Source organism: Polypterus senegalus, chromosome 2 (genome assembly GCF_016835505.1).
Source record: "Polypterus senegalus isolate Bchr_013 chromosome 2, ASM1683550v1, whole genome shotgun sequence".
In the NCBI taxonomy this organism is placed as follows: domain Eukaryota; kingdom Metazoa; phylum Chordata; class Cladistia; order Polypteriformes; family Polypteridae; genus Polypterus; species Polypterus senegalus.
Window position 1 is genome coordinate 9,743,281 of NC_053155.1, and position 14,685 is coordinate 9,757,965.

Here is a 14,685-nt window from a genome sequence, read left to right on the forward strand (position 1 = left end):
GAAGAAAAGGACTATTTACCCTGACCCAGAAGGAATAAGGACTTGTGGACTATTGGGCAGAAACACTTCCGGGTCAGGAGATATAAAAGGACTGTGGGAGCTCCCAGACGGTGAGCTGAGCTGGGTGGAAGGGTGGCAACACATCTGGGAGCTGGAGGATTGTTTAGTATTGAGTATTTGTGAGTTTAATGAGAATTGTGGTGGAGAGTGTGCTTTGTGCACTGTGGCAAGAAAATAAAGTCAACTTGAGGACTTTTACCTGGTGTCTGGAGTCGTGGACAGGGGTTCAAGGGAGCGAGAGCGCCCCCTATCGTTCACATGTTGTACAGTGGCTTTGGGGACCTTGAAAGGCACTTTTAAATAAACTTCATTATTAGTAGTGGGTGGATTGCTCATTCTTATTCATACTCCCGTCCAAATGATCTGCAACTGACCATCGTTGACTTTACAGACATTGTGGCCAAGTGGCCCAGCAGTACACATGATGCTTCTATCTGGTCCAACTATGAAGTGTATCAGGTGGCACGTGATGGTGCGTTGGCTGATGGCTGGTTACGAGCAGACAATGGGTGTCCCCTTCATGAGTTCCTGGTAGCTCCAGTGTTGAATCCCCAAACTGTGGCTGAGTGGAGGTCCGACACCGAACACCAAAGCATGCGCACTGTTGTAAAGCACAATCTGGGTGTGTGAAAGATTCGATTCTGATGTCTGCACAAGTCCTCATGGGCTTTCACAAACCTTGGGGAACAACATTTCTATGTTTTTTGCCACCTACTCTACTAACTACTAACCAATTTCTGGAATTTTTTTTAAGCATTTTTGTGTGTAAATTGATTTTTTATTACATTTCTTGTTTTTTCTTCTTACATTTTACATGTCTAGAATTAGTGTAACATATATTTTGACCACAGAAATACATGAGATGGATGTTCCTGTTCTTGACAGTCTACTTTTCTGACGTGGGTGCTGGAGAGGAACCCAACAAAATTTACTTAAAAATCGTTCATTAACTGTAGGATAACAAAGAGTTTGAGAAACACTCATAAAACTAACTTGTTCTTTACCTACTGTACATCATTCATTGTTTTGTTCATTATTCATTATCAGTCATCTACAATGTTAGGAGTTGCTTTACAAATGGCAGAAATGTTTTTATAATGTCTTTGCATCTGATGAATAAATGATTTGTCATAACAAGGAACCCTTTTCACAAATGAGGCCTTTAAATAAACCAATGTAATTTTATTCAATCAGTAGAGAGGTCGACTGGCCAGAATATATTGTGACAATCTGTATATGGAATCAGGTGTCTTCCCGTCGACCGGGTCACCACTGAAAACTGCACCCAACTGGCGGACACCCCGTCGTTTCATGCGACCAGTCTGTGAAGTCCTTCCTTCATATGGTCACTTTCTACAAATTAACTATGACTTACTGCAATGTGCTTTAAATTACATTTCCATGGTTTGTCATCAATTCTCTGATAGACCTCACACTTCTGCATTCTATTTTAGTTCGTGGAGGAGCCCAGTTTGTCAAAAGGCCCAACATTTCTTTAAGCTTTAGTTGTTCTTACAGCATTTTAGTCAGGTTTTCTTCAGCTTATTGGCTTTTTAACTTGTAGCAGTTTTTAATTAGACCAAATTTATTCACTAAATAATTACATAACACAGCACCAAATCTAACATTCTAATTTAGAATTTGAATCTAAAAAATTACCGGATTAATTTAAGTTTAATGTTCAGTTGCTTATAGTACACTCCTGAGTTTATGGTTCCCTCTGAGACATGCACTGCCCCTAATTCCCAACTACAGTTGCCACTAAAGGTGTTTAGCTCGGCTGTAGCTACAGTGGGACTGGCCTGGTGAGAACATAGAACTGAGTGCCATTTGCCACCCCCTCGAATGTAGCCAAGGATATAGTGAACCTTGAACACAAATCTTTGGAGGAACACTGGAGGAGTGCTGACTGCCTTTCTCCTGGAGCATCACTCCCACAGTCACAGACATTGTTGTGCAGCTCCCTGCAATGCAGATTCTTGCCTGACATCCAACATTCAATTTATCCACCTCCTTGTACTCACTTAGCACATCACAAGCCTCTTTTCTGCATTTCCACCACCCACAGAGCACAGAAAATATTTATGGACCCCAACTAATGTGCCTGACAAAGGTGCAGAGAAATGGCCTGTCTAACACATACCATTGAAACACAAAGTATTATATCGACAGTTAACCTCCCCCAAGATGGATATCACTGTAAGTAAAATGATCATTTAGTTCAGTATAGTGGGCTGAACATGTCAATGCACAAGCTACAAAAATCAAAACCAATGCTAAATACTTGGTCTGTGTAGGCCTCATATTGATTCCCTCATAGTCTCTTTAACTGTCTTGTGCATTGTCTTCCCTTTGGGCCCTAAGGAATCCCTAAACATGTGTCCTGATCTGTCCTGTCTTGCTCTTGGAAAGCAGCTTACACATCCCATGTTATGTGCTTATGGTAAAGAACACTTTATATTAACAGTGCTACAGTTTTCCATACCTTGTCCAATTAGCCAGAGTTATTGTAACAACACTAATTTCTTATTTCAAGAGAGAGTGCTCACATATTATATTAATATAGCTGCTTTCTATCCATGCTCCACAGTAACTCCTACCAACATAACATATACACTGCTTTGGTGCTCATGTATCAAGACACTAAAAAACAATTCCTCAGGGTTTTGTGTAAATATCAGCATACTTTTCTGTATGTGCTTCTTAACGTTAAAGCAGCAGCTTGTAACTTAGCCCACTCCCTAGAATTTCCATCCTTTTGTTTTACATGCTGAGTGCTAGAAACTGGACGGTAAGCCACTGGCTTCCATTTTCTTATTCTCCGTATGATATTGTGCTGCTCGAAAAGTCAATCAGAATTTCACTCCGACTAACTACTATAATGGTCATTCCAATTCATTCACTCTTAACTTTCCTATACAAGTCTGTCCTTGTAAATTGTCTATCATAAATATTTTCCTTTTCAGCACTAAACAGCATGAGGGCTTTGAAAGAAATGCACCCACTAACCAGCTTCATTTTCACTGACGGTGCTGGAGTTTCACCACCTTATAGCCAGTAACAGCTCTTCACCGTCTGCGTTATCAGGGTCGGCATTACTTCTGTTGTAAATGTCAATTAAAGTTAAAAACTTGCCTTTCCTTAAAACGATGGTCAGATCTGTGCAGGTTTCCACTATCACTCCTCTTATCTCACTTGCAGGGGAGCTCCGTTTAAAGATGGACTCTCAGGACTTTTCTTTCCACCCCTTGCCAAACCTGGGAATTGCCACCCCCATGCCCCCCCACCTACACGTGCTGTTCTTTGCTGCTGCAAGCTGCTGTCACCAAGCCACACGCCACCATAAAACACTTCTGTCTGTTCTTCCAGCACAACTAGCAATATACTTGAATGACTGCCACCTGCCCCATCAACAATCTGCTCTGCTATAAGCTGCGCTCCTGTGTGTCGAGTAGAAGCCGCAATTCCCCTTCGTCTTAACAGAAGCGGCTCTCTCATCAGCAGTCAGGTATGAGAGTGCAGTGGTCTGAGACAAACTAAAGTGGTACAGCTCTCCTGCATTTGTTTCTCCTTTCTCTGGGTCCCAAGACCCCCAATTAAAGCATGTACTTTAACACTGAGTGTTTGCTGCCTATTCTGTATGGCATTTTTCTTCACCATTGTTATAAACACTGCTAGCTTCTCACAACTTTAATGCCCATGTTTTTCCAGCTTATCTGCTTGCTTTAAGGCTATTAATCATATAGAACATCTCTGACCAGCAGACAAGTTTATGTTCTCTCTTCTGTACTCTAGCCCTGTTACCTTTGCAGCTGCTTCTGTTCTTGTCATCGCTTTCAACATCACTGCTGATGACTCTGTCTCTACCACCGCCAGTTTAGTTGCTGCTACCTCTGTTTTTAGCATAGAAAACACCGCTGTACCAACTGATTGTACCATGAAGCTAAGTGGTCAGTAAATAAGGAGCTGGGAAAGACTCGAGTTAAGCAGACTCAAAACTGACCAGAGACGGCAAGGAGCAGTACAACGGTACGGGCATCTTGACTGTGAACATGGTATTGGTTGAGTCAGTGACCTACACTGTTGATAATGAGAGACTGGGGGAGAAGAGGACGTCACCTGGAAAAGAGTCTGAGGTCACCTTATAGATGAGTAGAAAGACGGCCAATCAAAAATGAGCAGGTAAACCAGCAGTCAAACCCTCCATCCTCGGTTTTCATTGCACTTTTACAATATTGAATATGCGAGAGTTAAGATGACGAGAACACACTGGATTATAACAACATCATTTTGAGCAGAGAGTATGAACTTATCGATTACTCTTAGATAAATAGAGTTTGAAATGTTGAAGAGTTAATGTTCCCTAAGAGAAGAAATCCTGTATGTAATGTAAACACTGTGTCAGTGGGCACGTCCTCCTCAGTATAAAACAATTTCCTTAACAAAACATAATATTTATTACACAAAATTAAGTCCAAGAAGAGACAAACAGAAGTAAAACACACAGAATCACAATAAGAGAATGAAAACGTAACCTGCTGCCTCTGGGACATCTCTATACAGACATTTTATTGTCTAGCCCCCTAATATGGTGAAACAGCTTTCACATTCACAATTCCTTTCTTTTACTTCACCTCTGGCCACATTTCTTCCCTGCCAAAATCCCCTCTGGACTCGATGTTGTGGGTTCAGATCCCACTACTGACACTGTGACCAATTGGTGCGCCAATCAGAAAAACAAAAAAGAAATGGAATCAATTGTATCTCAAATTTTGTAAGTCACCTTGGAAAAAAGTGGCATTCAAATAGTTAAATAACATTAACTGGTGACAGTAGGAAACATTTCTATTCAATCCTGGGAGCACTTCTAAGGCTAGTTACTGTTATCTGTGTTCACTTGTCTTTGAATTCCTTCAGAATGTCTTACTGTAAATGTGAGTTGCAGACATACAACTCCCAACCGAGTGTTTTATCTTCATTATTGTTAATGTCTGTCTTGGCTAGCAAACCTCACTTGGCCTTTGAACAAAGCTCCTGTTTGTTTGGAGGCACATCCGTTAATGGGGTGGATATTCTTAATGAAAGGAACCTGGTCAGAATGGGGGGTTAGTGATAGAGAAACGCTATGTGGGTCCCGCCATTAGCCCTGTGATTCTAGGGATATTAAATTGTGCTTCATATCGCAAATGCCATCTCATTCTACACCCACATAAGGGGATGACTGCTCATTTTACAATTCTGAGGGGTTTTCTGTTCTCAGCACACAATTTTGAGCATACAATTCTAGAAATCTCCCTTTATTCACATACCAGGAGTGTACTAAAATTTGATTTAATCTTCTAATGACATCTGCATTCTGTGTAAATATTGGTTCCCCATATCATTAAACTGATTTTACACACCTCATTATTGATTCAAATTGTTCTATCATGATGTGGATGGGAGGAGAAATGGAGTAGGAGTTATTCTGAAGGTACAGTATGTCAAGTGTGTTTTAGAGGTGAAAAGAGTGTCAGACAGAGTAATGATTATGAAGCTGGAAATTGGAGGTGTGAAAGTGAATGTTGTTAGTATATATGCCCCGCAAGTTGGTTGTGTGATGGATAAGCAAGAAGATCTTTGGAGTGAATTGGATGAAGTGATGAACAGTGTACCCAAGGGACAGAAAGTGGTGATTGGAGCGGATTTCAATGGGTATGTTGGTGAAAGGAACAGTGGAGACGAGGAGGTGATGGTTAGGTATGGTGTCAAGGAGAGGAATGAAGAAGGTCAGAGGATAGTGGATTTTGCCAAAATGATGGACATGGCTGTGGTGAATGTGTATTTTAAGAAGAGGGAGGAACATAGGGTGACGTGCAATAGTGGAGGAAGATGCACACAGGTAGATTACATCCTATGGAGAAGAGTTGATCTGAAGGAGATTGAAGACTGCAAAGTGTTGGCAGGGGAAAGTGTAGTTAAGCAGCATAGGATGGTGGTCTGTAGGATGAAGTTGGAGATCAAGAAGAGGAAGAGAGTGAGGGCAGAGCCAAGGATCAAATGGTGGAAGTTGAAAAAGGAAGACTGCAAGGTTGAGTTTAGGGAGGAGGTGAGAATGTAGAATGTTGTACACACTGAAGAGATCTTCATTGCAAATATCTGAAAATTGATTTTACATTCATAAATTAATCTTTATTTTATGCAGTGCTTTTCAAAATTAGATGTACTGCAAATGTTAATTTAGATTTCAAGTATTCAATCCACAGCTTTGGGTCCCTAGAACTCAAAGCTTGACCTCCCACTGTTATTTTATTAATTCATGGAATCCTTAGCAGGCCGGCATCTTGAGATCTTAATGTGCCGTCTGGTTTAGAAGTAAAGATGAGGTCAGATAAATCAGCAGGGCCTCGGCCATTTAGGACTTTATGTTTTAAAAGGAGGATTTTGAAATCTGCCTTAAACTGACCTGGGAGCCATTGCAAGGACTTGGAGTGACCAGTGTTCATTTTGATTTACTTTTAGTCTTAGTTTCTGACTAAATAGAATTTTAGTTTTAGTCACATTTTAGTCATTTAATTATCCTTAGTTTTAGTCAACAAAAAGTACATTAATTTTAGTCAAGAAAAAATAAATCTGTTTTAGTTGACTAATTCAGTCAAACCGTCCAAATCAGATGGATATCTTGTTTAATATATGAATTTACAGAGAGTATACTGTACCTCTAAACTACTAGAGTATACTAAGATATGCACTAATGAGCCAAAGCACATGTAGTGATTATTGAACATAAAACGAGGAGTCGTGTAGAATAGATTTAGTCCAAAAGCTCTCGGTCTGATAATGGCAGCTCTGCTCTCTCATCTGACCTTCAACATGCCTTAGTTATGTTCCTGTAAGAATTTTACTAAAACTGGCTCGACCAAGCAGCACACATTTAATTTCAGCATCGGCTTTAGAAGAATGAGATCATCATTGACTAACTTGATTTATCTGACCATGTGCACATTTTAAATTTATTCTATAATATTTTTCCTCCATCAACTGAAAAGTACTAGTTAATACTAAAAATAACAATTCAAAGATTATTGTTCTGTTGAATTAGTGAATTCCAAAATAATTTAGGATACTTACATTTAAACAAGCCCTTACAAGCTGTTTTGTAATAAAATACTTTTAAAATCTGGTTTTTCAGAGAATCAGTCTGTTTGTAACATTTGCTCTTCTAAGATTTATGTTTACATCATTAGCTTGTTAAAAACTCCCTAAAGAGTAACATTTAATGGATGAGTCCAGTTATTTATGTTAATATTTCAGAATTCTTGTCAAAGAGCCTTTGCTGTGCTGTTTCCAAAGTGTCTCCCATGAGTGATCACACTTTGTTATTTCTTAGCCTGAGTTACAAAAGCTACCTGTAGTCGATTAATCGTCACGGAGAGACCGCAGGACATTCTCTAATGTATCACTCTAATATACGACATGAGTGATTTTTCTGCTTCCTTTGCCATATATTGTGTGTTGAGGCAACAATAATAACAAAGCTGTTTTTGTAGAATTTCTTTCTTTATTGCGATCCTGTCAAACATACACTCCAGGTGGGTGCTCAGCAGGAACAACGCAGACCAAACTCACACATCACGTGTTCTGTTCACAGTACTTTACATCTGCCCTTTTTTAAACATAAAGCACATCAAGAAAATATTATATATCTTTGAACAGCTAATCTGCAATTAGTTTCATATTATTTACAAACCCTGTTTTTCGTCTTGTTGTTTATTTTGCACTAAAAATGAATCTCAATGTTTGGAATTTAATTTTATTTTATTTTATTTTATTTTGCAACACAGCTGACTTGGAGGGAGCGGTTTCCAACACTTCACTACCCCAAGGTGTCTATCGCACCTGCCCCTGACTATTAAAGAACTTCCTAATTTGCAGAACTTGGAACACATGCATTTCATGTGTGTTCCGTGTCTACAATGATATATGTAAATGTAGGATGACAGGAAATGCGAGAAATGCAGGAAAAGTTGAATACATATTGTAAAAAGGAGCTATATAATCACCCAACCCGGCATAGATTCACACCGGATGCACGTATAAATTAAAGAGACTTTTTATTGTTCTTCACCTGTGGGGCACGTCTTCACCGTAATCCCCACAGGCACAACACAGTCCCAAGTGTGGAAGCACCACCAAACACACCACACACTTTCTTCTCCTTTCTCTTCCACCGCCACTCCTCCAAGCTTTGTCCTCCTCCACCCGACTCTGGCCGCTGAGTGGTGGTTGCCGGCTCCTTTTGTTGGGCACCCGGAAGTGCAGCCAGATGTCAGCAATCAAGCACCTGTGGTGAAACCAGTGCCCAGAAGGGTCCAGCAGCTCCTGCTGCAGCACCCCCTGGCAGCGCCTGCCAAACCCAACAGGGCTGCACAACACTCCAACCCCCATGAAGCCTTGGGGAGTCCGAGGCACCGCTGCAACCCAGGGAGTCTGCCATCTAGTGTCCAGGGGGAGATACTGGGTTTCCCATTCTTGCTCCCCTGGCACATATACTCATGGGCATCCCGGACGGGCATGGGCCCCGGCCACCTGCCTCAATATCTAAAACAAAAAACATTTTTCATGTTCTAGTAATAATAGGCAAAATGCTGACGTGAAGACTGATGTCCAAATATTAATTAAACATTTTCACAAAAGTCACAGATATAACAAAACAATTATGCTTTTTTCTAGAATTTTACAAAAGTAAATGAAATTGAGTTAGGGTACCGGACACACTCACACAATCATCTACGTCTGCTTGCCTGGTGCACAAGTAAGAACTGCTGTTTGCAAGTCGAGAGGTTGCGGGTTCAAACCCAACTCTTTCATGTATTGAATTATTTGGAGTAATGAGCGGCTATTATTATGACTACTATAGAATAAAAACATACATTTGATTTATTTGAGTCTGTAACAGCCAGCATAAATTTGTGGTACTTTTAAAAGTTAGTGTTTTGTTTCGTTATTCACTTATATTCTCTCAGTCACATTCACGCTACCCCACCTCCCGATCTGACACTGCTGTTTTCAAATATAGACATGCTATAACAGATTACGATAATGGAGGATTCTACATCAGAGAAAGGGAACGGAAGCCCTCCCTGCAAGAAACGTCCATTCACAGATAAGAACAACACAGCTATACCAGGCGTAATTGCGAAAGATGGCACCGTTTGGATGCAGCAAGTGGTTTGGTATCATCCTGCCAGTCAGTCTGCCCCACACCTGTCCTTCAACGAAACAGGGTTTACAGAGCTTGTCAAGGTATCGTGCAAAGTCCTGTTTGTGATTATGTTTTCTGATGGTCTTTAGGTGTAAAACATTGTTACTTATATATAAGCCAGATTGAATATTATTTACCTTGATTTATTTTCTTATCTTCCTATGGCGTAAAGTCACAAGTAGACTGCAGAGCATCCTGTGTGTGATCGACAGGCTTCAGGGATTCTGTGTTTTGAGTTACAGCCCAGGGCAACATATTACTGTTGATGGGCAACCGTTTCCAACCAAGGTCCATTGTCCTTTCTTGCAATACATCTTAACCAAGTCTGACAACTTTGGCATAAAATTTTGGATTGTGGCAGATTTGGAGACAAAGTACATGTGGAATGCCACTCCTTGTTTGAGAAAAGATCCCAGTCATCCCACGGGAGAAAGACTTTCAGAGGCTAAGATCATAAAGCTTATGGAGCTGTTTCTGGACAAAGGCAGAACCGCAGCAACAGTTGCGTAATGAGCAACTGGAGCTTCCACCTGCAGCTGAGGTCACTTCAGTACACGTGTACTTTGTCAGCATTCCCGTGTCATTCAAACACAGGAAGCTCTGCTGTCTACTTGTGACTTTATGCTGTAAGAAGATACGTAAATTAATCAAGATAAATAACATTCAATATGGCTTTTATGTAAGTATAACATTATGTTTTTCATATAAAGACCATCTCAAAAAATAATCACAAACCGAACTTTGCACGATATCTTAGCGAGCTTTGTAAGCCCTGCTTTTTTTTTGAAGGACATGCGTGTAGCAGACTGTCAGGACAACGCCCAACATGTTCCTGCATCCAAACGGTGTCATCTTTCGCCTTTATGCCTGGCGCAGGTTCATTGTTCTTATGTGTGAGTGAACATTTCCTGCGGGGAGGGCATCTGTTCTTATTCTCCAATATAGAACCCTCATCCTCCTCTGTCCTTTCATCGCAGTCTGATCCAGTCTGTTACTACTTTCAGTTTCATTGCCTGGTTTAGTAGTCTGATAAACTAAAATTTTGAAAAGCTCAGCAGATTACTAAGCGTGCAGCTAAAGTTATTGGGGCTGACGGAGACAATCTGGCAAGTGTGTTAGAGGACAACACTAAAGAAACTGGAAATCATGTCCACTCAGACAGACATCCATTACATGTAGAACTGAACTTCAGTAAATCAGGAAGGACAGTCGCTTTGAAAAGCCACAGAAATTGTTCCTGAAATTCTTTTCTTCTTAGTGCCATAAGACTTTTCAATAATGAATATTGGAGAAAATAGTCAAGGTTTGATATGTGATCGGTTACCATTTGTGTATAAATATGCATTCCAGACTGCCTTACCTCAGCCTGCCTTGTCAGATTTAATGTTTTCTTATGTAAACCTGACTAAATAAAGAAACCTTAAATAGCTGTACGCTCAGAAGTTCTTGCACAATCATGACACCTGTATGCACTGCGACATTTAATCCCTTATTAATCTTTAATGAAAATGTATAAATACAAGTATTTATTAATAAAGCATTCCACTTTAGGTAATGTTGGAGTTTAGTTTTTAGTTTCAGTTGTTATCTTTGACTACTGCGGTAACGGCAGCACACCTTCTCCTTAGGCATCAGTAAATTCTGAAGCTCCCAGCGGTGCGTATCACAATTCAGATTTCCTCAGTCTCATTCTTGTCTACTGTTTCCTACCATAGTGTGCCAGGATAGCCTAAATGGTCTTTCGTTATGGAGAAGGCAAAACTATACTTATTAAATAATATGAACTTTTTTTTTACAATTTGAATTTATTGTTAAGAAGAATCATACATTCTTTTAACTTGTCGTGTCATAAATTTAAATGAACATAAAAACTTCTGAGAGTTGCTGTGGGGGTAGAGTGCGCTTTGGAGCTTAGTTTTGAATCAGAGCTGTGGTTGTTAAAAAGAATTATTAATAGTGTGCTCCTGGTATGGTCTGCTTTTTCAGGTTTATTTCTTTATTTATTTTTGTAAGATCACATACACCCGTCCAATTCTGAGTGTCATATGAAAGCTTATTAGGGTACAGAGAAAAAAAAGGTACACAGTGGGGGAAAAGCACGAAATGTCAACTTCAATCTCGACATTTCCACTTTAATCACGTAGTTTATTTTGTCAATTAAGTAGAACATCATAAACTTCATCTTAAAATCGTTTAATTAACCAGTTTCTCAAATCACATCGTAATTAAAGTAGCACGTTAAATGCTTTGTTTTGTATTTGATCTTCTATGTGCTCTATGTGTGTGAATCACTACTTGTTTCTTAAACCGGCTCTCTTCTCTTCCATTACATTCGTGATATTACATCTCTCTGAATAACTAAAATACTGAGATGTATACGTGATATCATTTTTATAATGATAGGAGTTAAAGCACGTTATTAAACATGGGTTTCACTTCGATGAAATAATTTATTGCAGCAGTACTCAGGGGTGGCTCTAGGCTTGTGCTGGCACTGGGCAGAGGAAGAATCGGTGGCTCCTTCGCTCGCCAATGTCAGTAAGGTAGCTTATGCACGGTGGATGGCCACGTCCGTTGCAGACACAGCATAGCCTACTCGTGCTCATGACAAGCATTTAACTTTTGCCGAAATTTGGTCACTGCGTTTTTAGCTGTGTTGCTATTTTCTCTTTCTGTTTTATATTCAATATATATTGGCGTAGCCATCACTGCAGTAATTGCTTTTCTTTCCCCAAGTAACCGATCGCCACACAATCAGCTCTGTAATAGAAGTTAAGCCATCTGTAAGCTTAGCGCCGATTCTTCAAAACGTTTAAGGAACATTGAAATATCTTCGTAGTACATGTTTAATTATTCTATCCTTCACAACACTCCCAGTGAAGAATATAGAGTATTTAAATGAAGTTAAAGTTTTATCTGTATAATTTACTAAACATTTTGCTGAATTTCACCTTAAAAATGATATCATCATCATATGTAAATACGCGCTTTATAAAGTGGCTCAGGTTGTGCGATATTATAACTGTAGTGCAAGTTTACAGTGGGGTGATTGTACTTATAAGTACAAACAGTTCTGCAAGGTGCAATTGATTGAGTACATTTAAAGTTCTTGGGATGAAACTGTTTCTGAACCGCGAAGCCTGTACAGGAAAGGCTTTAAAACGTTTTGCAGTGGCTGAGACAGCGTGTCCTTAAAGCTGTATACCGATAATTCTGTTTCCGAACAGCTGCTGCTGTGATTCACACTCAGATACAGTGATATAAATACTCCAAGTGGTGCAGTGAGAGTAATATGGAAAAAGATGATCTGCTGTGGCAACTCCTAACGGGAGGAGCTGAAAGAAGAAGAAGAAGAAGAAGGAGAAGTGAGAGTAACAACGCTAAAGCAGTTATGGTATTTGGAATACTATGGCTATTCCCTGGACCATTATATTGTTATAAGTTAATTAAAATCAAATGCGTTACAATAATAAACAATATGTGGTTAGTTTCAGTGTATTTATAAAGCCGTGTCAGGAATATAAGGAGTAACCACACAGGAACAGTAGCATTGCTTTGACGCTGGGTGCCGCCAGTCTGCAAAACCGAGCGGAGAACTTGCGTACGACAAGGTATGAGGTAACGTGGAAAAGTGTGTGGCTTTACGCCAAGTGTAGGTTTTATACATCGCGATTTCAATGAGGAAAAGTTCTTATGCAACATTTCTGTGCGTACGCACCGTTTATACATGAGGCCCCTGGTCTCTCAAATGTCCTCCTACACTGAACTGACAGTGCAAATGGCGTTCCAGGTCCATATCTTTGCTTTGTGGTTCTTCCTTCATTGTTGCACTGTAAGGCCTCCATGATATCCCAAAAGCCTTTGCAGCCACTGCAGTTTCTCTAATACATCTGCTCCCTCGAGTGGGTCTGGGTGGGGAGTTCCATCATGTGGGACTGTGATTCTCAGACAGAGATGCCATCTTCCAGGAGCTCTCAAATATAAACTGTCCTGGCCAGAAGACACAAGGTCTTGGTGGCAATGGCCATGTGTTCTGTTACAACTTGTTAAACCTGTTCATTTTATTAAGATTTGCAATTTAGCTCCATCTAGTGTACATGTCTGGTATTTTACCTACCTTCTCCTTGCTTCTTGTCATGTGACGTAACCAGGAAGTTAGTTTACATTCAGGAAGGCTTCTGTTCCTGTGCATGGAATCGCACCAGTCGTAGTCCTCTGTCATTTGACAACATCTTCACACTTGTGATCATCATCAATGTAGGAAGGACGGTCCTTGAGTGTGTGTGAACTGTTAACATTTGAATCTGATGATTGCATATAGCTTTGAACTGACCTCTCTGTAATATTCTTTCCTCTGCATGTCCTGGAGTACAAAAGAAACAGCACCATACAGCAACATGGAGACTGGCAAGAAAAAAAAAACATGCGGTAACTGATTACAAGCGCAAGATGTTATGCGAATGAATATGAATAACGTTGCATCCATGCCACAATGTTTTCTGAAATGTACTATACAGGTCATAATCCGCTGTGGCAACCCCTAACGGGAGCAGCCAAAAGAAGAAGATGACTATACAGGTCATAAAATGAATAATTCCAAATATCACATATCCCTATGTCTCTGTTTTTGTCAGTATGGCTTTGACATCATGGACCATAAGGTGCATACTAATTCAGTGTGAACAGGAACACTCAATAAAACTGAATAAAAAAAAAATCAATCATCGGTGAGATATGAAGAAGTCAGATTCTCCAGCGTTTGTGTGTCAGCTTTTATCCCTCCAGATCAGAGAATGTCCAGTTCCATTGCCTCAAAACACCACTCATATCTACAGTTATTGCCAGTTTCAAATAAAAAGTAACATCGTCATATCCCTGGGTGTGTGTGTGCACTTGCAAAACATTTTTTCTTAATGCAGGTGTTTCTGTTATACCACCAGACTCTTTTTATCGAGCGCCATCATTGTTAGATTTCATATTGTAGCGTTCTGTTCTTTATTGTAGAGTTCTGTTTTGCAGTTTGTGTTCTGTGATTTGCATCCCTCAGTTATTTATTCTGTTGTCCCTGTTATTTCTCATGTAATAGAGTGGAAGGTAAAGGAGGTTCCGGGGGGTGGAGCCGAGGCGGGGGGGAGCGCTGGGTTGTAACGAGGAGGGTGGAGACAGGAGAGAAGTTCGGTCATGTCGCTCTCGCTGTGAGATTGTTTTTTTTGAGTTCTGCCTGTTCGGCGTGGTTGCGGCCAACAGCAACCGTTTTTTATTTAATAAAGAAAGGACTAACCAAGTGACCGTCTCGGATCGTCATTACGTCTGGGAAGACGCTACACTGGTGTCAGAAGTAAACACCGGCGGATTGTGCTCGGCTTTCGGGTGAGCTATCT